Raw genomic sequence first — 23055 nt, forward strand, 5'->3', positions numbered from 1 at the left:
GTAAATTTACAAATCTATTTCCAGCTCTATCTCTGTATCCTGTGAGATTTAATTAAGAGTAAAATCAATTGCAGCTTTACTGGGATAAAGTGATTGCTGTGTGAATAGAGATACAAAGGCTCCACAAGTCAGAAGGAACAACTGCAATTGCATTCTACATTGTCCTACAATGCCCTTAGTAAAGTGATACTGGAGAACTGCCTTTGGTACCTCAAGTGTTATGAAAATCTTTCATGAGTGATTAATTTGTGCATTATATACGTCAAGGTCATTACTGGAATATTTGCCATATTCCAGGCAACTGAAGCAAAAATCCTGCTTAGGCCATGCACACTTGCTTGTTATTACATTCTTAAGTCTGTGAAGATGAATTTAACAGTTTTTTCAGTCACTGGAGCATGTCCAAAAGCCATGACATTATCAGAAATCAACTTCAAGATGCCACAAACTATTAACAATTCCCCACAATTGTTTAGACCACACTTGATTTAAAATAATGTACATTCCGAAAATAATGTATATTCAGATTATTTTACAATATGCAACAAAGCCTACCATTGGGGCATATGCCCTATGTCTGTCTTCTTTTGGAAACCAGAGTACTCTCTGACTTTTTGCACAGTCAAGTTTTTGAAGGACATCATGGCTGACTGGGACTCTTCTTGATGCTGTCTGATCTGGTTTCTGTCAGCTCTCCATTGCCAAAGGGTCTACTTTCAGTTTCTGTCAAAAACCAATTGCAGTAGCACTACAATTAAACTCCGAGCCAGAACTTTTTGTTAATGTCAATGTTGATAAAGTTGATTAAAAATCCTGTGGATAGCAGGGAGTTTAGAGAGGGACAGAGAAAGATGGAAGGAGAGATAGAGAGGCAGAAAGAAAAGCAGTTGAGACGGAAATAGGCCGAGGTGAATAGAAGAAAGATAGAATTCGTGAGGAGACTGAGAGGTACAGTGAAATGGAGACTGAGAAAAAGCTGGAGACAGAACTAGAAATGAGAAAGGACAGACCGGAGAAGCTGGAGTTGCTCTCCTTAGGGCAGAGAAGGCTAAGAGGAGATTTGGTAGAGGTGTTCAAAATCATGAAAGGTTTAGATAGAGTAAATAAAGAGAAACTGTTTCTAATGACTGAAGGGTCAATAACCAGAGGGCACAGATTTAAGGTGATTGGCAAAAGAACCACAGGCGACAAGACAAAAAGCTTTTTTACGCAATGAGTGGTTAGGATTTGGAATACACCACCTGATAGGGTGGTGGATACAGATTCAATAGTAACCTTCAAAAAGGAATTGGATAAATATTTGAAGAAGAAAAAATTGCAGGGATATGGGGAAAGAGCGGGGGAGTGTGACTAACTGCATTGCTCTTTGAAAGAGCCGGCACAGAATTGATGGACCAAATGGCCTCCTTCTGTGCTGTACTATTCTATGATTTTATAATTCTATAACAGGGATTTTTCAAAGAAAATAAAAGATGGAAAAATGCAAAGAGAAGTCTGAAAATAGCTGCTGGTGCAATGACTTATGCCAACAACAATTAAACAACAACAATTTACTCAGTTACTAGTTTCTTGCACTTCTTGCCTATTGAGCACCTCTCTTAAAATTGCTGTAGGGCATTTCAACAGGCAGTGCTCTTTGTTGCCCAGAATTTGCTTTTAGCTATTTATTAATGCAAATCCCTGTCGAGGTAGAGGTTGGCTACAGGTCTTGAAGCAGGTAACACAGCTCTGTAACAGCCTCTGATCCCCTGTTGTTACCAGTTCGCTGTGCCTGGACCTATAGATAAGAGGGTGGCATATTGGCATGTGCAGACAGTCCACCTCTGGTATCCCTGGCAGCCCTTCATTGCTCCTGCTCGTCCTTCTCCCTTAAATCAAGATGTGTACATAAAGCAATCCTCTTACGTACAAAGTACCAGCAAAAACTAATTCACTCTGTTGTTGTTAGCTTCGGGTTACTGATGGATGAGAAACTGGAAGACCTTAATGGTCATTTCATAGGGACAAAGGGAATACATGTGAGGTGTATGATGACAGCAAGTTACTGTGCTCCCCTTAAATACCAATAATGAGCAGGTTTGCATTGACAAACAGCTCAAAGCTGCCAATTTTCACTGATCAACTGGATTTCGCAAATACAGAGGTGATTGACGGCAGCTATGTAGTCATCTGGGCCCCTAGGCACAATGCAATGAAAAGGGTTCTTCTTCAACTGATCAATGACCATCAAACTTGTAACATTTAGAATCATAGAATCATATAATTTGACAGCACAGAAGGGGGTCATTCGGCCCGCCGTGCCTGTGCTGGCTCTTTGAAAGAGTGATCCTATTAGTCCCACACTCCAGCTTTCTTCCCAGAACCCTGCAAATTACTTCTCTTCAAATACATGTCCAATTGCTTTTTGAAAGTTCCTATGGAAACTGATTCCACTACTCTTTCAGGTAGTGCATTCCAGATCTTAACCGCTTGTGAAGTAATTTCTCCTCATTTCCCCTCTAGTTCTTTTGCCACTTATTTTAAATCTATGACCTCTGGTTACAGACCCACTTGCCAGAGAAAACAGTTTCTCCCTACTTGCTCTTTCAAAATCCCTTTTAATTTTGCATACCTCTGTTAGGGCTCCACTTAACCTTCTCTGCTCTACGGAGAACAATCACATCTCCAATCTATCCACAGAACTGAAGTCACTCATCCTTGGTATCATCCTGGTAAACCAGTCAGCTTAACATCAGCAGTAGGAAAGATAATGGAATCCCTACTAAAGGAGAAAATATAAGAACATCTAGAAACCAAAATTATTATAATAATAAACAGTCAACATGGATTTCAAAAAGGAAAGTCTTGCTTGACCAACCTCATTGAACTTTTTGAAGAGGTAACAGAGAGAGTAGACTAGGGTAATACAGTAGATGTAATTTATCTAGATTTTCAAAAGGCCTTCGATAAAGTACCACATAATAGACTAATGAATAAGGCCAGAGAATGCGGAGTCAGGGGACAAGTAGCAGAATGGATAGCTGGCTGGCTTCAAGACAGAAAGTAGAGAGTAGGGGTAAAGGGTAGCTATTCACAGTGGCAGCAGGTGGTAAGTGGTGTTCCACAAGGATCAGTGCTGGGACCACTGTTGTTCACAATTTACATTAACGATTTAGACTTTGGAATCAAAAACACAATTTCTAAATTTGCATATGACACCAAATTGGGGGGATAGTCAATACTGAGGAGGACTGCAACAAGTTACAAGAAGACATTAATAAACTTGCAGAATGGGCATATAATTGGCAAATGAATTTCAACACAGATAAATGTGATGTATTACATTTTGGTAAGAAAAATTGGGAGGTCACACATTTCTTGGAAAATATGAATCTAAATGGGGTAGAAGAGGAAAGGGATATCGGAGTACAAATACACAAATCACTAAAAGTAGTGACACAGGTTAACAAGGCCATAAAAAAAGCAAACCAAGCACTAGAGTTTATTTCTAGAGGGATAGAATTGAAGAGAAGTTATGCTAAACTTGTTTGGACTTTGGTTAGACCACACTTGGAGTACTGTGTACAATTCTGGTCGCCATATTATAAAAAGGATATAGAGGCACTGGAGAGGGTGCATAAAAGATTTACAAGGATGATACCAGAAATGCATGGGTATATATCAGGAAAGGATGAACAGGCTGGGTCTCTTTTTTCTTGAAAAGAGAAGGATGACGGGTGACCTAATAAAGGTCTTTAAAATTATGAAAGGTTTTGTTAGAGCGGATACAGAGAGAATGTTTCCACTTGTGGGGAAGAGCAAAACTAGAGGCCATCAATATAAGATAGTCACCAAGAAATCCAATAGGGAACTCAGAAGAAACCCAAAGAATGGTGAGAATGTGGAACTCGCTCCCACAGGGAGTGGTTGAAGCAAATAGTACAGATGCATTTAAGGGGAGACTAGACAAGCATATGAGGGAGAAGGGAATAGAGGGTTATGCTGATAGAGTTAGATGAGGAAAGATGGGAGGAGGCTCGAGTGGAGCATAAACGCCGACATGGACTGGTTGGGCCTGTTTCTGTGCCGTATATCCTATGTAATCCTATGTGATCCTTTGTAAATCTCCTCGGTACCCTCTCCAAGGCCCTGACATCCTTCCTAAAGTGTGGTGCCCAGAATTGAACACAATACTCCAGCTGAGGCCTAACTAGTGATTTGTAACAGTTTAGCGTGACTTCCTTGTTTTTGTATTCAATGTCTCTATGTAGGCTAATGCCTGCTTCCCTGGCAGTCTATCAATGCTCCTGCTCGCCCTTCTCCCTTAAATCAAGGTAAGCACAAAAAGCAATTCCAGCAAATCTGGACATCCTGTCTTTGGGGTGAAGACGTGTGTTGGGCCTATGAGAACAGGCAGGGCCATTGTTGCTTTGTAGTCCTTTTGATGAACAACTCTGTAGCAAGGGCTTTCCAATAACAGGCTTTTCTATATTGGCCAACCTCTGCTTAGTTCATCAGTCCGTTTGTAGCCAGCAAAGAAATAGGGCTAGTTTGTTTACTACCTAAGAAGTGAACATCCATTTTCAACGCTCAATGTATGTTGAAAAATAGTTTGGGAAGAATCTATTCCCTGGTGGGAACAGGGCAGGAAAATTATTACAATATTTAAGGCTAAGTATTTTTTTAAATGTACAATGAATGATTACTCATGAGGGTACAGTTTTTAAAAAATTTGTTTTTTTTTCCAAGTTCTTTGCTCAAAGTAATCCTACATTTTATAGAGAAAAAGTAATTTCGCATTGGTTCTGATCGACAGCTGGACAATTGCAAGCCTCTGCTAATGTGTGATCTTGTCTCACCAACACCAGTTAACCTCAAATTAACTTCATGATCTCCTATTTGCAGCAATTAGACTTTTGTGGCCTTTAGTGGGCAGGCCTCACCAAACACAACTGCAGCTTAGCAGCTGAATAATACATTGTGTATTACCTTACAGCTCCCACTATGATTATAAAACAGCTTATCATCTGATTTGCTATGATCAATGCCGTTATTTCTGATGGAAACCATAGAAAATGTAACTTGGCTTTTCCAGTAGACTTTTCAGTCTCTCACCCTGAAAATCTCATAGATCGAACCAGAAGGCTGATACTTCATTTTTTTTTTGTACAGAGCCTTTCATGACGACCCTTGCCTCCAATCACTCTGCCGGTTTAGAAGACAGAAAGTGATTTTATTTTATTACTGAGGCAGCAAACATGCATTCTAAATGAAGACAGATACCATTATCAGTTCCTTAAATAATGTATCAGGTTGACTTTTTATAGCTGTCAGCATCTATCAAGTGGATGAGTGATGGTGCAAATATTTTTACAAGTGTTTTGAGTAAGGACAAAAAAAAACCACACGCTCAATTCCTTTTTGAGTAATTTTTCGATACATAGCGTCAAAATTGAATTTTTGGCTGCCATATTCGGCTTTGTTGAACTAATCTGCTTCACGTCATGTCACATTTGGAACACTGAATGCATGGTGGAGGAGCACCAGGAATGAGACTATCATGTACACTGGCATGAACGCAGGTGCTGAAAGTCCACAGGGACGCTTAAATGTCACTCCTTCCCTTGCCACCACTTGTGTCAAGGCTTCTCATTTCAAAGACAAGCTAATCCATTTATTTTCAGAACATTACTCATCAGGATCGCTGAGATTATATTTAGCCAACTATTCAAGGCCCTTCTCTAGTGGGTTTGTAGATGTCTTTATCAGACAAGATGTCCATGGAGCTTTCAGCCAATATTTTGGTGTCACAGAATTCTCAAAACTCACCAGCTTTCTGCACATCTAACTCCTTCCCCTTCGTCCTCTCTGATCCTCTCCCTATCTCTCCTGATTGGTGCATCTGTGCTGGGAGTGCAGTTCCACGGCATCAGCTTGGTCCACTAGCTTGTCCAATGACCCTTCTTCAAATGTGACCTTGGACATTGAGTGTGGGAAGCTATTTAATACACACACACACACACACACTTAATATAAATGGCGGAATGACACCACATAACATATTCCTGTCATTTGCATGATATTTAAGTATGCCAGCCCATGAGCAGATGTAGTCTGTGCCATATGCCACTTTTGTTGGTGGCAAGTGGGGATTTTCTACCAAACGTTGCCTGAAAATTTAGTCCAGTGTGCCTATCGGGATTATACTCGATTTTATATTTCCAGCATACCTCTGGAAATAGGGAAGATGCTGCAAACATAAAGGGTGAAAAAAAATTGGGGCGCTAACTTCACTGGGGCGCTAAATGTAGCGCCCCAGAAAAATGAGCCTCCCCGCGCCGGAAATTGAGTGGTTGCGCCCCAAGGGGGAAGTGGGGTACTACTGGAAGCGCCCCACATCCCTCTTGGGGCGCTGTGAGTCAATATTGCGGCGTTATGTGCCGCAGCTCCACACGCTGCGGCACGTCGCGCCGCGGTATTGCAGGCCTTCCTCCCCTTCTTAAAGGGGAGGGGCCTTGTGCAGCGCGACCTGGGGCCCAGCTGGGCCCCCGGGGATCGGGAGTGCAGGCAAAAGAGCCCGGCACTCAAGAGAAGTGCCCGGCTCTTGGAGCGCAGCCAGCACTCTGTGTGGGGGGGGGGGGGCATTTCAGGTGGTCTGGGACGGGAGCGCAGGCAGGTGCTGGCGGGTGGCCAGCAACAAAAATGGCCGCCCCGCACCTCGCCTTTAAATTGCGCCTCCCCGGCCGCAGGTACACCCCCCTGACCCTGCCGGACATAGCGTCCAGCGGTAAGTCAGGGAGCGCCCCCAAAGATCGTGGCTGGGGCGTCAGCGGGGCGCTGCGCTCAACAGTGACGTCATCGCCAGCGGCGCAGCACCGCAGGGCGCTACCAGTTAGCGCCACTACTAACCTCCCGCTGAATTTTGCAGGAGGCGTGGGCAGTGCCGCGCCCGGCGCTAGTTGCGTTGCGTCCCGTTAGCGCGCTCTTAAGGCGCTAACGGGAGGCGCAACCAACTGAATTTTTCCCCCTAGGTTTGAAAAGTTTGAAAAATACCATACACTGCTCTGTCTTTCATACCCTCAAGCACTTGCTCTACCACTTTGAATTTGCCGTCACTATAGCCTTGATTCTCTGCTGGGTGTTAAATGAATAATACCAGCAGTAAACAAATTATTTCAATTAATATTCAGAAAATCATGCTTTTGATGGGCGAGGATTCTCAGCGGCGGTGTGTAGCAGAAGATTACACCATAGTGTTTTTTTGAGAAGTCTAAATTTGCCTTGTATTTAATTTAATTTGTTGATTAGCTCTATTAGTGACTATAGCACAATATGTATAAGAAGAAACGGTATCAGTTTTAAGAATGGTGCGATGCAGTAGGTTTGTGCACTGCTTTTTCTGGGAGTTCTATTTAAATCTAACCCTGACTGATGGGATTATTATTTCTCTCTTTTAGCTATATATAAAATGAGTTTCGGCAGTTTCAATTGGTTTGTTGTGGTTGTGAGCCTGCGGCACAAAACTGCTCATAACTCAGCACTAATTGGCTCCAAATGGCAGCTTCAATCAAAATGGCTGGTGTGGGAAATGGAAATGTCACATTTGTGTAGTAAAACTGCTCTTCTGACACTAACAGTAAAGCATTTTGTTGGTTCAAACCTGCATCTATCCTGAGCCGCGCCTGACCTGAGAGTGCTCAATACTTCTGTCATGACATAAAGTGTGAAAAATGTTCAACTCTTCAACCTAATAAACACAAAACTGAGCCAAAGATGAAACAAAATGAAATAATACTCTTATGATCTATAGAAAGACATATAGGATGACGTAAGTAAATAACATGGTCTCCTCTACATTGGGGAGACCAAACGCAGATTGGGTGACCGCTTTGCGGAACACCTCCATTCAGTCCGTAAGGATGACCCCGAGCTTCCAGTCGCCTGTCACTTTAATTCACCTCCCCATTCCCACTCAGACCTCACTGTACTCGGGCTCTTGCATTGTTCCACGGAAGCTCAACGTAAACTCGAGGAACAGCACCTCATCTTCCGATTAGGCACTTTACAGCCTTCCGGACTCAACATCGAGTTCAACAATTTCAGATCATAACCTCGGCCCCTATTACATTTTTGCTTATATTTTATGCACATCCTTGTTTTGGCCCCCCCCCCCCCACTTTTTTTTCTCTCCCACATGGCAGCTGTCTCTCATTCTGCCAGAACATTTCACACCTAATCTAGAGCCGTCTTTTGTCTCCACTAGTCCTATCACCATCTCGTCTCGTTTTGAATACCTCTTAATGTCTCTTCACTTCTTTTGTTCCCTCCCAGCCCTGCCTTTCGATCTATTTCATTTCCTTTCCAGTTTTGAAAAAGGGTTAGACCTGAAATGTCGACTCTATTTTCTTTCCACGGATGTTGCCTGGCCTGCTGAGTTTTTCCAGCATTTTCTGTTGTTATTTCGGATTTCCAGCATCTGCAGTATTTTGCTATCGTACTAAGCACTTAGTTTGAGTATAAAACAAGGTTTTAATCAACTGTTTCACAACCATGAGCTCTAGTTACATCACTAGTTCCTGGTTACCAAAAACGGCCTGAGCAAGCTGGGCCCACGCCTGAGTATTTATACTTTCCTTGGACGGCGCCACCAGCTGGCCGCCCAGTGTTATCTCATGAGTCATTTCTACATAAATGCTAAGATTCATGACATAGGATTTGTAATTGTCAAAAAGGAGAAGGGCAGCAGGTGCACGGGAACGCCATCACCTCCGAGTTCCCCTCCAAGTCACGCACCATCCCGACTTGGGCATGTATCACCATTCCATCATTGTTGCTGGGTCAAAATCTAAAGCAGATTTACCACACAGACTATAGTGGTTCTAGAAGTTCCACCATCACTTTCTCAAGGGCAACTAAGGATGGGCAATAAATGCCGGCTTTGCCAGCGATGCCCACGTCCTGACAATGAACTCAAAAACAAAAGCACGGAGCCTATTGTTAGGGTGAATTACAGCACTGCGCTTTCACTTCTTGGACCTGGGTTCCACTCTCTCAAAAGATGGCGTGAAAGTTTCCTGCTAGCTATTGTGGTAAACCACTGTTTGTATTCCTGTTTGTCCTGTTTGTATTCCACTGTGTACATGCCTGGACATGCCTCGGCTGACTCCTCCCACAGGTCCTAGTATAAAGGTGACTGCTCCCCAGCCCTTGGTATCCTGGACCGGTCGACCACTCGAGGCAGACCTCCATTCTGTTGTTAATAAAAGCCTTTAGTTACTCTTCTAACTCTCAGTCTTTTATGAGTAATTGATAGCGCATCAATTTTATTAACAACATTTTTATAATGGAGAAGATCCTCACACCAGCATGCCTGGACTTAGATCATCGGGAGGTGGACTCATCCACCAAGTTTACTCACTGGCTTAAGTGTTTCGAAAAATTCCTGACCGCCTCCGAAGCAATCAAATCGGACGAGGACAAACTGGATGTCCTGACCTCCAAAGTGAACCACCGAGTGTACTCGGTCATCCAAGACGCGACCTCGTACGCGGATGCTATCAAGCTCCTCAAGGACCAGTACACGCGCCCAGTAAACGAAGTGTACGCCAGGCACCTCCTGGGGAGTCGTAAACAACAACCTGGGGAATCGACCGTGGAATACCTTCAGGCACTGTCTGTGCTTGGCCGGGCCTGTGGTTGTAAGGATGTAAAGGCCGCCGTGTACACAGAGGAACTTATCCGGGACGCTTTTGTAGCGGGCCACAGATCCAATTACACACGACAGCGACTGTTGGAGCAGAGTAACCTCGACCTCAACAAGGCCTCTGAACTCGCACTATCGTTGGATGCAGCCTACCAGGGCATGGATGCCTACTCCTCTGCACCGTGGACGCCGCGGGGAATGACAGCCTGGGACACGGTAGGACCGCCTCATAGCACCGTGCCACCCCAGCCACACCCCAACAACGGCCCAACTACCGCAGCAGTGTCCCAAGGCCAGACAGCAGTGCCCCAAGGCCAGAAATGCTACTTCTGTGGCCAGGCAAAACACCCCAGAGCGCGCTGCCCGGCGAAAAACGCGATCTGCTCGGGCTGCGGGAAGAAGGGACACTACGCTAGCGTCTGCAGGGCCAAAGCCACCCCGAACCCCAGCAGCGCCGCGTGTGGGCCATGCGGGCCGCCATTTTGGACCTCCCCGGCCGTGTGCGAATCACCGGTACAGCAGCCATTTTGGACGCCTCCAGCCACATGGGGATCATGGACGCCGCCATCTTGGACGACAGCCGGGACGCAGCAGGCCCCCGACACCGCCTCATCTGATACCCGCAGCGACACACCGACCCCTACGCTGGCATCCGTTACACTGGACCAAGCGAGACCGCACCAACTGGCCAGTTCCACAATGGACATTAAGGTAAATGGTCACGATACAATCTGCCTTTTTGACTCTGGGAGCACGGAGAGCTTCATCCACCCCGACACGGTGCGGCGTTGCTCTCTCCCAGTCCTGCCTGCGCAACAGCGGATTTCTATGGCCTCCGAGTCCCAGTCGGCGGACATCGGCGGCTACTGCGTGGTGACACTCGTAGTAGACGGGACCGTGTACGATCATTTTAAACTTCTGGTCCTGCCTGACCTCTGCGCTGCCGTCCTGCTGGGGTTAGATTTTCAGTGCCACCTTAAAAGTGTTACGATGGCGTACGGTGGACCCCTACCCCCACTCACAGTCCGCAGCCAGCAGCTTCCAAATTGCCCGCCGCGCACCAGGTGCAACCTCTCCACACTCAGAGTCACCCCCCCACCACTGTTTGCTAACCTCACCCCCGACTGTAAGCCCATCGCCACAAAGAGCAGGCGATACAGTGCCGGGGACAGGGTTTTCATTAAAACCAAAGTGGAGCGGCTCCTGAAAGAAGGGATTATTGAGGGCAGCACCAGCCCCTGGCGAGCCCAGGTTGTGGTCGTTAAGACCAGCGAGAAGCAGCGCCTGGTCATCGACTACAGCCAGACAATAAATCGCTACACCCTGCTGGACGCCTACCCACTCCCCCGTATAGCTGATATGGTCAACCAGATCGCGCAGTACCGCGTCTTCTCGACCATTGACCTGAAATCAGCATACCACCAGCTCCCCATCCGCCCTGAGGACCGCCAGTACACTGCCTTTGAGGCAAACGGCCGCCTCTATCACTTCCTTAGGGTTCCCTTTGGCGTCACCAACGGGGTCTCCATCTTCCAAAGGGAGATGGACCGGATGGTAGATCAAAATGCGTTGCAGGCCACTTTCCCATATCTGGACAATGTGACCATCTGCGGCCGTGACTTGCAGGACCATGACGCAAACCTCGAAAAATTCCTCCGCACCGCCCAACTCCTAAACCTGACATATAACAAGGAGAAGTGCATATTCTGCACAAACCGCCTCGCCATCCTTGGCTGTGTTGTGGAACACGGAGTCATCGGCCCCGACCCCGACCGGATGCATCCCCTTATGGAACTTCCACTGCCCCACTGCCTCAAGGCCCTGAAGAGGTGCCTAGGGTTTTTCTCCTATTACGCCCAGTGGGTCCCCTACTATGCGGACAAGGCCCGTCCGCTGATCAAGTCCACCTCTTTTCCCTTGACGGCAGAGGCCCGCTTAGCCTTCCACCGTATCAAGGAGGACATTGCCAAAGCCACCATGCACGCAGTGGACGAATCCATCCCCTTCCAGGTGGAAAGCGACGCGTCCGACTTTGCCCTGGCCGCTACCCTCAATCAGGCGGGGAGACCCGTGGCCTTCTTTTCACGAACCCTCCAAGGCCCGGAGACCAGACACTCCGCTGTTGAGAAGGAGGCCCAGGCGATTGTGGAGGCTGTGCGTCATTGGAGGCACTACCTGGCCGGAAAACGATTTACCCTGCTCACTGACCAGCGTTCAGTTGCTTTTATGTTTAACAACAAGCAGAGGGGCAAAATCAAAAATGACAAGATCTTGAGGTGGAGAATCGAACTTTCCACCTACAACTACGAGATCTTGTACCGGCCCGGGAAGCTAAATGAACCCCCGGATGCGCTATCGCGTGGCACCTGCGCCAGCGCGCAGATCGATAGACTACGGGTCCTCCACAATGACCTCTGCCACCCGGGGGTCACCAGGTTCTTCCACCTCATCAAGGCCCGCAACCTGCCTTACTCTATTGAGGAGGTCAGGACCATGACCAGGAACTGCCAAGTCTGCGCTGAGTGCAAACCACACTTTTATAGACCAGACAGGGCCCACCTGATAAAAGCCACTCGCCCCTTCGAGCGCCTGAGCGTTGATTTTAAAGGGCCTCTCCCCTCCTCCGACCGCAATGTGTACTTCCTCAATATTATTGATGAGTACTCCCGTTTCCCGTTCGCCTTCCCCTGCCCGGACATGACCAGTGCCACGGTCATTAAATGTCTGAACAACCTCTTCACCCTGTTCGGCTTCCCCAGCTATATCCATAGCGACCGGGGCTCATCGTTTATGAGCGACGAACTCCGTCAGTACCTGCTAACTAGGGGTATTGCCACAAGCAGGACCACCAGTTACAACCCCCGGGGGAATGGACAGGTGGAAAGAGAAAATGCGACAGTTTGGAAGGCCGTCCTGCTAGCCTTAAAGTCTAGGGGCCTTCCAACCTCCCGCTGGCAGGATGTGCTCCCCGATGCGCTCCACTCTATTCGGTCACTGCTCTGCACTGCCACTAACGCCACCCCTCATGAGAAAATGTTCGTCTTCCCAAGGAAGTCCACATCAGGGACATCGCTACCGCCATGGCTGACGTCCCCAGGGCCGGTCCTACTGAGAAGACACGTGAGGACCCATAAAACGGACCCCCTGGTCGAGAGGGTCGACCTCCTCCACGCCAACCCCCAGTATGCTTACATCGCATACCCGGATGGGCGGGAGGACACAGTCTCCATAAGAGACCTTGCACCCTCGGGGACCACAGTAACCCACTACCCACTACCACCCCCCCCCACGATCCGATATCCAGCCCCAGCAGACGGCAGGCCTGGGCCCCGCGACCCGCTCGACATCTACGAGGACGACACGCCTGTGCCACAGCCTACGCTGGACTCGACGCCGGAAGCTTCACTACCCCTGCCGTCGCCACGCCGATCACAGCGGCAGACAAGACCTCCGGAGAGACTCCAATACACTAACTTTTAATACACTTCACCCCGCCGGACTCAATTTTAAACAAGGGGTGAATGTGGTAAACCACTGTTTGTATTCCTGTTTGTCCTGTTTGTATTCCACTGTGTACATGCCTGGACATGCCTCGGCTGACTCCTCCCACAGGTCCTAGTATAAAGGTGACTGCTCCCCAGCCCTTGGTATCCTGGACCGGTCGACCACTCGAGGCAGACCTCCATTCTGTTGTTAATAAAAGCCTTTAGTTACTCTTCTAACTCTCAGTCTTTTATGAGTAATTGATAGCGCATCAGCTATTCAACGCTTTTGTTTCATTTGTGTATGGAGGAGTGTGCAATAAGGTGAATCACCACAGGGAAGAATCATTTGGCACTATAAAATTTTTAAAAACTTTATTTGGAATAAAAGCCACAATTAAGTAAGGGTTATGCTTAAGATCCAAAGGCAGCAGGCATAGAATCTGCTGCAGCACAGATTATTCGGCACCATGCTCTGCACTAGGGTCGCAAACCCGCCAGGATTATCCTGGTGTATCCAGGGATTAAAGATTGTTCTCTAGGACACTGCTGCGAGCAACCCAAGAGAAAAATCTTAGGGGCATTAAAAAAAGTGTATTTTTTTCATTTGCTTTGAACACTTTTGTTCATTAGTTATAAAAATATTGGAGATGAGAAAAAAAGACTGTTTGACTAACGGTCAAGAATAATCCAGTCGAGCAAGGGAGTCTGTTCGCTTTCCAATTGGCAGGGGCAGGACGGTGCACTGTGAGGATTGATGTGTCGGACGACCAATGGTGGGAGTGTGGAGGCGAAGTGTGTTGAAACCTCCTGGAATATCTCCAACTAGAGTTGGTAAATCTACTCTGCACACTGATAAGATTTTGCAACACAACCCCTTCAGTTCAAGCTTTGTGGCAAATCTCTTAACTGTATTACTTGACCAGAAACTTAACTGGACCAGCCACATAAATACTGCGGCAACAGATAGCAAGAGTTTCTACAGTTATATAAAAAGAAAAAGGGTGGCTAAAGTGAACGTTGGTCCCTTAGAGGACGAGACCGGGAAACTAGTGGTGGGGAACATGGAGATGGCAAAAACGCTGAACAAATATTTTGTATCAGTCTTTACAGTAGAGGACACTAAAAATATCCCAACACTGGACAAACAGGGGGCTATAGGGGGGGAGGAGCTAAACACGATTAAAATCACTAAGGAGGTGGTACTCGGTAAGATGATGGGACTAAAAGCGGATAAATCCCCTGGACCTGATGGCTTACATCCTAGGGTCTTGAGAGAAGTAGCGGTAGGGATTGTGGATGCATTAGTGGTAATTTTCCAAAACTCCCTGGATTCAGGAAAGGTCCCAGCAGATTGGAAAACTGCTAATGTAACGCCCTTATTTAAAAAGGGAGGTAGACAAAAGGCTGGAAACTATAGACCAGTTAGCCTAACATCTGTGGTTGGTAAAATGTTGGAGTCCATTATTAAGGAAGCAGTAACAGGACATTTGGATAAGCATAATTTAATCAGACAGAGTCAGCATGGTTTTATGAAGGGGAAGTCATGTTTGACAAATTTGCTCGAATTCTTTGAGGACGTAACAAACAGGGTGGATAAAGGGGAACCAGTGGATGTGGTGTATTTGGACTTCCAAAAGGCATTTGACAAGGTGACACACAAAAGATTACTGCACAAGATAAAAAATCACGGGATTGGGGGTAATATACTGGCATGGGTGGAAGATTGGCTATCTAACAGCAAACAGAGAGTTGGGATAAATGGTTCATTCTCGGGTTGGCAATCAGTGACTAGTGGTGTTCCGCAGGGGTCAGTGCTGGGACCCCAACTCTTTACAATCTATATTAACAATTTGCAGGAAGGGACCGAGTGCAACGTATCCAAGTTTGCTGACGATACAAAGATGGGAGGGAAAGCAGTGAGTGAGGAGGATATAAAAAACCTGCAAAAGGACATAGACAGTCTAAGTGAGTGGGCAGAAATTTGGCAGATGGAATATAATGTTGGAAAGTGTGAGGTTATGCACTTTGGCAGAAAAAATCAAAGAGCAAGTTATTATCTAAATGGAGAGAAACTGCAAAGTGCTACAGTACAAAGGGATCTGGGGGTCCTGGTGCATGAAACACAGAAGGTTAGTATGCAGGTACAGCAGGTGATCAGGAAGGCCAATGGAATCTTGGCTTTTATTGCAAGGGGGATGGAGTATAAAAGCAGGGAAGTCTCACTTCAGTTATACAGGGTACTGGTGAGGCCACACCTGGAATACTGCATACCGTTTTGGTTTCCATATTTAAGAAAAGATATACTTGCTCTCGAGGCAGTTCAGAGAAGGTTCACTCAGTTGATTCCGGAGATGAGGGGGTTGACTTATGAGGAAAGGTTGAGTAGGTTGGGCCTCTACTCATTGGAGTTCAGAAGAATGAGAGGCGATCTTATCGAAACATATAAGATTGTGAGGGGGCTTGATCGGGTGGATGCGGTGAGGATGTTTCCACTGATGGGTGAGACTAGAACTAGGAGGCATAGTCTTAGAATAAGGGGCTGCCCTTTCAAAACTGAGATGAGGAGAAACTTCTTCACTCAGAGGGTGGTAAATCTATGGAATTTGCTACCTCAGAGAGCTGTGGAAGCTGCGACATTAAATAAATTTAAAACGGAGATAGACAGTTTCCTAGCTGATAAGGGAATTAGGGGTTACAGGGAGCGGGCAGGGAAGTGGACGTGAGCCTAGGTTCGGATCAGCCATGATCCTATTGAATGGCGGAGCAGGCCCGAGGGGCCGTATGGCCTACTCCTGCTCCTACTTCTTATGTTATGTAGGTCAGAGGCTAGGTATTCTGCAGCCAGTGTCTCGCCTCCTGACCCCCCAAAGCCTTTCCACCATCTACAAGGGACAAGTAAGGAGTGTGATGGAATACTCTCCACTTGCCTGGATGAGTGCAGCTCCAACAACACTCGAAGCTCGACACCACCCAGGACAAAGCCGCCCGTTTGATTGGTGCCCCATCCACCACCTTAAACATTCACTCCCTCCACCACCGGCGCACCGTGGCTACAGTGTGTACCATCTACAAGATGCACTGCAGCAACTCGCCAAGGCTTCTTTGGCAGCACCTCCCAAACCCGCGACCTCTTCCACCTAGAAGGACAAGGGCAGCAGGCGCATGGGAACACCACCACCTCCAAGTTCCCCCCCAAGTCACACACCATCCTGACTTAGAAGTATATCGCCGATCCTTCATCGTCGCTGGGTCAAAGTCCTGGAACACCCTGATATACCTATCAATTCGTCCAATAAAAGGCGACGAGTTAGGAACGTAACTAAAGGGTTTTATTGACTAAATAACAGAGCCCACCCTCGTGGGTGATCGGGTCCAACAAGGAGGAATACCAGCCAGTCGACTACCTTTATACCTGGGCAGGTAGGTGGAGCCATGGGCGGAGTCGGAGGTGGTCAGCCCAGGTATAACAGCGCGACAAGAGGCGACCTCGTATCGTGATACAACAGTGATAACGGTGATAACAATACAACAGTGATAACTATAGTGTAACGATAAAAGTGGTTTACCACATTCACCCCTTGTTTAGATTTGAGTCCGGCGGGGTGAAGTGTACTACCAGTTCTGGTATGTCAGTCTGTCCGGAGGCCTCGTAAGCCTCTCCGATCGTCGCAGCGGCGGTGCTGCATTATCCGGTGTTAGTGCTGGTGTCTGCGTGGTCGGCGAAGGCTCGTGGGGTTCCGGCATGCCGTCTACCTGGGCTGGAATTGGGGGGGTGGTGGGGGGGGGTAAAGGTGGTGTCTCCGGAGTGCCCGAGGGTGCGAGGTCTCGTAAGGAGACAGTGTCCTCCCGCCCGTCTGGGTAAGCCACGTAGGCGTACTGGGGGTTGGCGTGCAGGAGGTTCACCCTCTCGACCAGGGGGTCTGTTTTATGGGCCCTCACGTGCTTTCGCAGCAAGACGGGCCCCGGAGAGGTCAGCCAGGTTGGTAGAGTGGTTCCCGTAGTCGACTTCCTGGGGAAAACAAACATTCGTTCATGGGGGGTGGCGTTAACGGCAGTGCAAAGTAGTGACCGGATGGAGTGCAGCGCTGTCCGGAGGACTTCCTGCCAGCGGGAGGTTGGGAGGCCCTTAGACTTTAAGGCTAAGAGGACGGCCTTCCATACCGTCGCGTTCTCTCTTTCCACCTGGCCGTTCCCTCGGGGGTTGTAGCTGGTGGTCCTACTTGCTGCAATACCTCTCGCTAGTAGGAACTGACGGAGTTCCTCGCTCATGAAAGAGGAGCCCCGGTCACTATGTATATAGTTTGGGAACCCGAACAAGGCGAAGAGGTCGTTCAGGCATTTAATGACCGTGGTACTGGTCATGTCTGGGCAGGGGAAGGCAAAGGGGAAACGGGAGTACTCATCAACAATGTTGAGGAAGTACACATTACGGTCAGAGGACGGGAGGGGCCCCTTAAAGTCGATGCTCAGGCGCTCGAAGGGGCGGGTGGCCTTGATCAGGCTTGCTCTGTCCGGCCTAAAGAAGTGCGGTTTGCACTCGGCACAGGTCTGGCAGTTCCTGGTTATGGTCCTGACCTCCTCGATGGAGTAGGGCAGGTTGCGGGCCTTAATGAAGTGGTAAAGTCTGGTGACCCCGGGGTGGCAGAGGTCGTTGTGGAGGGTCTGAAGTCTATCACTTTGCGCGCTGGCGCATGTAATTCGTGACAGAGCATCGGGGGGTTCGTTCAGCTTACCTGGCCGGTACAAGATATCATAATCGTAGGTGGAGAGCTCGATTCTCCACCTCAAGATCTTGTCATTCTTGATTTTGCCCCTCAGCTTGTTATTAAACATAAAAGCGACCGAACGTTGGTCGGTAAGGAGGGTAAATCGTTTGCCTGCCAGGTAGTGCCTCCAGCGTCGTACCGCCTCCACAATCGCCTGGGCCTCCTTCTCGACCGACGAGTGTCGGATCTCAGGGCCCTGTAGGGTCCTTGAGAAGAAGGCCACCGGTCTCCCCTCCTGGTTAAGGGTGGCGGCTAGGGCGAAGTCGGATGCATCGCTCTCGACTTGGAAGGGGATGGACTCATCCACTGCGTGCATAGTGGCCTTGGCAATGTCTCCCTTAATGAGGGAGAAGGCTGCGCACGCTTCCTCCATAAGGGGGAAGGATGTGGACTTCATGAGGGGTCTGGCTTTGTCCGCATAATTGGGCACCCATTGGGCATAGTAGGCGAAGAGCCCCAGGGTTCTCTTAAGTGCCTTAGGGCAGTGGGGGAGGGGTAGCTCCATGAGGGGGCGCATTCTTTCGGGGTCGGGGCCGATGAGTCCGTTCTCTACTACACAGCCAAGGATGGCAAGGCGCGTGGTGTTAAACACACATTTCTCCTTATTGTAGGTGAGGTTCAGCCGTTGGGCTGTACGGAGGAATTTCTCCAGATTCACGTCGTGGTCCTGCCGGTCGCGGCCGCAGATGGTGACGTTATCTAGGTAGGGGAATGTGGCCTGCAGTCCGTTCTGGTCAACCATCCGGTCCATCTCCCTTTGGAAGACCGAGACCCCGTTGGTGACACCGAACGGGACCCTAAGGAAGTGGTATAGGCGCCCATTCGCCTCGAAGGCGGTGTACTGGCGGTCCTCGGGGTGGATAGGGAGTTGGTGGTAGGCCGACTTAAGGTCGATGGTCGAGAATACGCGGTATTGTGCAATCTGATTGACCATGTCAGATATGCGGGGAAGGGGGTATGCGTCCAGCTGGGTGTATCTGTTTATGGTCTGGCTGTAGTCGATGACCAGGCGATTTTTATCGCCGGTCTTAACGACCACGACCTGGGCACGCCAGGGGCTGTTGCTCCCCTCGATGATGCCCTCCTTCAGGAGACGCTGCACCTCAGAGCTAATGAAAGCTCTGTCCCCAGCGCTGTACCGCCTGCTCTTGGTAGCGACGGGTTTGCAGTCGGGGGTGAGGTTAGCGAACAGGGAAGGTGGCGGCACCTTGAGGGTGGATAGGCTGCAGATGTTACGCGGTGGGCGGTTTAACCTTCGCTGGTTGTCGACTGTGAGTGGGGGGAGGGGTCCACCGTATGCTAGGGTTACACTTTGGAGGTGGGATTGGAAGTCCAGCCCTAGTAGGACGGCAGCGCAGAGCTGGGGGAGGACGAGGAGTTTAAAATTTTTATACTCTGTACCCTTAACCGACAAGGTCACAGCACAGTAGCCGCTAATGTCCGTGGCGTGGGACCTCGATGCCATCGAGATTCGGTTGCGCGTTGGCAGGACAGGGAGGGAGTAGTGGCTCACCGTGTCTGGGTGGATGAAGCTCTCCGTGCTTCCGCTGTCGAACAGGCAGGTCGTGGCGTGGCCGTTTACTTTGATGTCCATCATCGACTTGGACAGGTGGTGTGGGCGGGCTTGATCCAGAATGACGGAGGCTAGTGTGTAGGTAAGCGAGTCGTTGTCGTCTGCGGGCGAGGCGGTCGTCGGGTCCGGGGGCCCGGTGGCAGTCGGGCGTGGTGGGTAAAATGGCGTCTCCCACGAGGTAGGACAAAATGGCGGAGAAGATGGCTGCCCCCATAACTCACATGAGGCACTATTGGGGTCGGTTGCCTTGATCAAAGATGGCCGCCCCCATGACTCACGTGTGGGGATGCTGGCCTCAGTTGCCATGAAAGAAGATGGCCGCCCCCACAGTTCGCATGAGGCACTGCTGGCCTCTGAAGATCTGCTCCTGCAGGCCTTAGAGAAGTGGCCTTTCTTCCTGCAGGTTGCGCAGGTAGAGTTCCTGGCTGGGCAGCGCGACCTCGGGTGCTTCTCCTGGCCGCAAAAGAAGCAGCCGGCGGCCCGATCGCAGGTGCCCGATGTCGGAGCCGGTACCGGGGGTGGCGGGCCCGGTCGGGTCCGGGACGCCGACGCTGAGGTAGGTCCCGGGGGCGGCGCTGCGAAGGGTATTGCGGTAGGGGTCGGGCCCGAGTCCCAGGGTCGCGAGCAGTACCTGGAAAACGCCTCCTGGTCCTGATGGGCCACCTCCAGGGAGAGAGCGAGGGCTTCAGCTTTGTCCAGGTCGAGGTCTTTAGCTTCAAGCAGTCTTTGCCGTGAGTAGTCGGACCGTAGGCCTTTCACAAAGGCATCGCGAATATTATCTTCCGTATTTTCAACAGCCGTCACCGCTTTAAAGTCACAGTTCCTGCCGAGTGCTCTTAGCGCCCGTAAAAATTCAGCTACAGACTCTCCTGGCTGTTGTGGGCGGGATCTTAGGAGGTGCCTGGTGTACATGTAATTTACCGGGCTGCGGTACTGCTGTTTCAGTAGGTTGATAGCGGCCTCGTATGTAGTCGTGTCCTGGATGAGTGCGTATACTCTCGGGCTCGCTTGGGCGTTCAGAAGTCTTAGTTTGGACCTCTGCGGGACGCCGGATTCTTCCAGGTAGGATTCGAAGCAGTCCAGCCAGTGTTTGAAGTTGAGGGCTGAGTTTGCTTCCTGTGGGTTTAGATCCAGGTACGGTGGTTTGAGGGCTTGCAGCCAAGCCGGCTGGTGTGGCTGGCGTAGCCCGGTGTCTGAAAGCTGCTGTGGCTGTGCTTCTGGGAGGGCTTCTGGCTGGCCAGTAGTAGACATCTTTAAAATTTAGTCAATAAAATTGATATACCTATCAATTCGTCCAATAAAAGGCGACGAGTTAGGAACGTAACTAAAGGTTTTTATTGACTAAATAACAGAGCCCACCCTCGTGGGTGATCGGGTCCAACAAGGAGGAATACCAGCCAGTCGACTACCTTTATACCTGGGCAGGTAGGTGGAGCCATGGGCGGAGTCGGAGGTGGTCAGCCCAGGTATAACAGCGCGACAAGAGGCGACCTCGTATCGTGATACAACAGTGATAACGGTGATAACAATACAACAGTGATAACTATAGTGTAACGATAAAAGTGGTTTACCACACTCCCTACCTAACAGCACTGTGGGAGTACCTTCACCACACGGACTGCAGTGGTTCAAGAAGGCGGGCAATTCTTGAGGGCAATTAGGGATGGGCAATAAATGCTGGCCTTGCCAGCGACGTCCAGATCCCATAAGCGAATTTAAAAAAAATGATGTGTTTTACATTCTACCTACTTTTTAGTTAGTGCAGACCATTTCTGCCTGTTTTGGAAGCTGAGGTTTCCTAAAATCCCTTAGGTAAAAAAGCCCTTTAAAGTGAGTGTCCTTAGTGGGATGACTTTTGCACTATTCAGTACTTATAGAACATGAAACTACAGCAGAAAACTTTACCTCATACTCTGCTCTGATATCCATTAATGAGAAATGGAAAAGGCATCCCTGAGCAGTAGGAGGAGTGATTCTGAGGTTGCAGCTAATGTACTTTGTAGGAATACTGTAGAGAAACTCATGCTATATTTGAAGGTGGATAAACACAACACAAGTCCTTGTTCCCTCCCCAGCGTCATAATGCCTCACATTCGGGAAGACAAATGATCAACAATTTATAATCTAAACAGATGGGGCAGTCACAGTGACACAGTAACCCAATGCTGTATGGCATGTTGTTGAATTCCTGCCTTCTGCTGCTCTACAGTGGGGAGCTTGTGATTGGAAGCCAGGGGCTTCCCCTCAGGGAGGAGAGCAAACCAGAAGGAACGTCATTCCTGGACATCTCCTAACATTTGACCACTGTCATCTATGGGCATCCTTTCAGCCACATGGGGTTTAGGGAGAAAAGAAAGGGATTTCTTATCCATGGAGAAATAAAATGACAAAAGAAAAATGAAATCCCGATTATTTAAAAAGGAAATGACTGTCAAATTTTCCATTTAAATGTTATTGGTCATTGCTACACCTATATATTATTTAACAAGTTGCACAGGCAGGTAATGCTAAAGTTAGAAAAACATAAAGGCCTAGAAATTCAGTTGCGTTCGCCAGCCGTTAGCGCCATAAGAGGAGTAGATCTCGAGCGCTAGGCACTTAGCGCCCAGGCGCAGACCGATCTGCGCCTACGCCCAACTTCAGTTGACATTTAGCGCCGGCGCAAAGTGTTTGCGCGCGCTCAGCTGCGCGCGCAGCTTATGACGTCATTTCGTCGTGCAACGCCGTTTGTGCGCCCCAAACCGGAACTTCAGTGGCGCCCGCCCAATGTGGGCGTGGCGCTGTTAAGAACTGTGAAGTGGAACGCAGCAGAGGCCCTGCGGGCCTCGGGGAGCGCTAATTAAAGGGCACTTAGACTGAACTATAAAGGCCAGCCATTTTGCTGCAATGACTTTAGTGCTACGGATTTCTGGACAGAGACCAAGGAAGAGACCTTACTGATTTGGGCCAACATAGGAGAGGTATTTTTGGCTTCTGGCCAGAGCTTGGAAATTTGACTCATTGTGATTTCACTGTTTGCAAGTATATTATGGGGGCTGCATGGGGTTCCAACCCTCAGTTCCAGCATTATGTGCGAAGGGCTCGCAGACGCTGTGTGAGAGGGGCAGCCATGCCTAGACGCAGAGGGGCCATCAGGCGTCGGCAACGTAGGCCTTACCCACTCAGGGAATACCGCCAGCAGGTGTCCTATCTCACCATGACTGCCGCGCATTGTGTTAAGAGGCTGTGCTTCAGAAGGGAGGTGGTTGCAGAGATCTGCCAGCTGCTTCACAGAGATCTGCGTCCACAGCTGATGTGCAGGACGTCTCTGTCGGTGGAAGTGAAGGTCATGGTGGCTCTGAACTTTTATGCAAGCGGCTCCTTCCAAGCCGCTGCTGGGGACATAGCAAACATCTCCCAGTTCGCCGTGCATCGCTGCATCCGGCAGGTCACCGATGCCCTTTTCGCAAGGAGACGCCAATTCATCTCCTTCCCCATGACCCTAGAGAGGCAGGAGCAGCGTGCAGTCGGATTTGCGAGGATCGCCGACTTCCCCATGGTGCAGGGCGC

At 49.0% G+C, this 23055-nt stretch overlaps 1 protein-coding gene and 1 long non-coding RNA gene across 3 annotated transcripts in view; one reads left to right on the plus strand and one right to left on the minus strand.

Moving 5' to 3' along the window:
• The window catches only part of LOC147111998 (uncharacterized), a 190239-nt gene extending 189518 nt beyond the window's left edge, over positions 1–721 (minus strand). The window contains exon 1 of the long non-coding RNA XR_015079795.1: positions 556–721. This is a non-coding gene — a long non-coding RNA (uncharacterized LOC147111998). The remainder of the gene's footprint in view (positions 1–555) is intronic.
• anos1 (anosmin 1) overlaps positions 1–23055 on the plus strand; it is a 308406-nt gene that overhangs the window by 195622 nt on the left and 89729 nt on the right. The window lies entirely within an intron of this gene.

Source organism: Somniosus microcephalus, chromosome 10, assembly GCF_052327205.1.
Source record: "Somniosus microcephalus isolate GS21.2 chromosome 10, FLI_Smic_1.0, whole genome shotgun sequence".
NCBI classification, from domain to species: domain Eukaryota; kingdom Metazoa; phylum Chordata; class Chondrichthyes; order Squaliformes; family Somniosidae; genus Somniosus; species Somniosus microcephalus.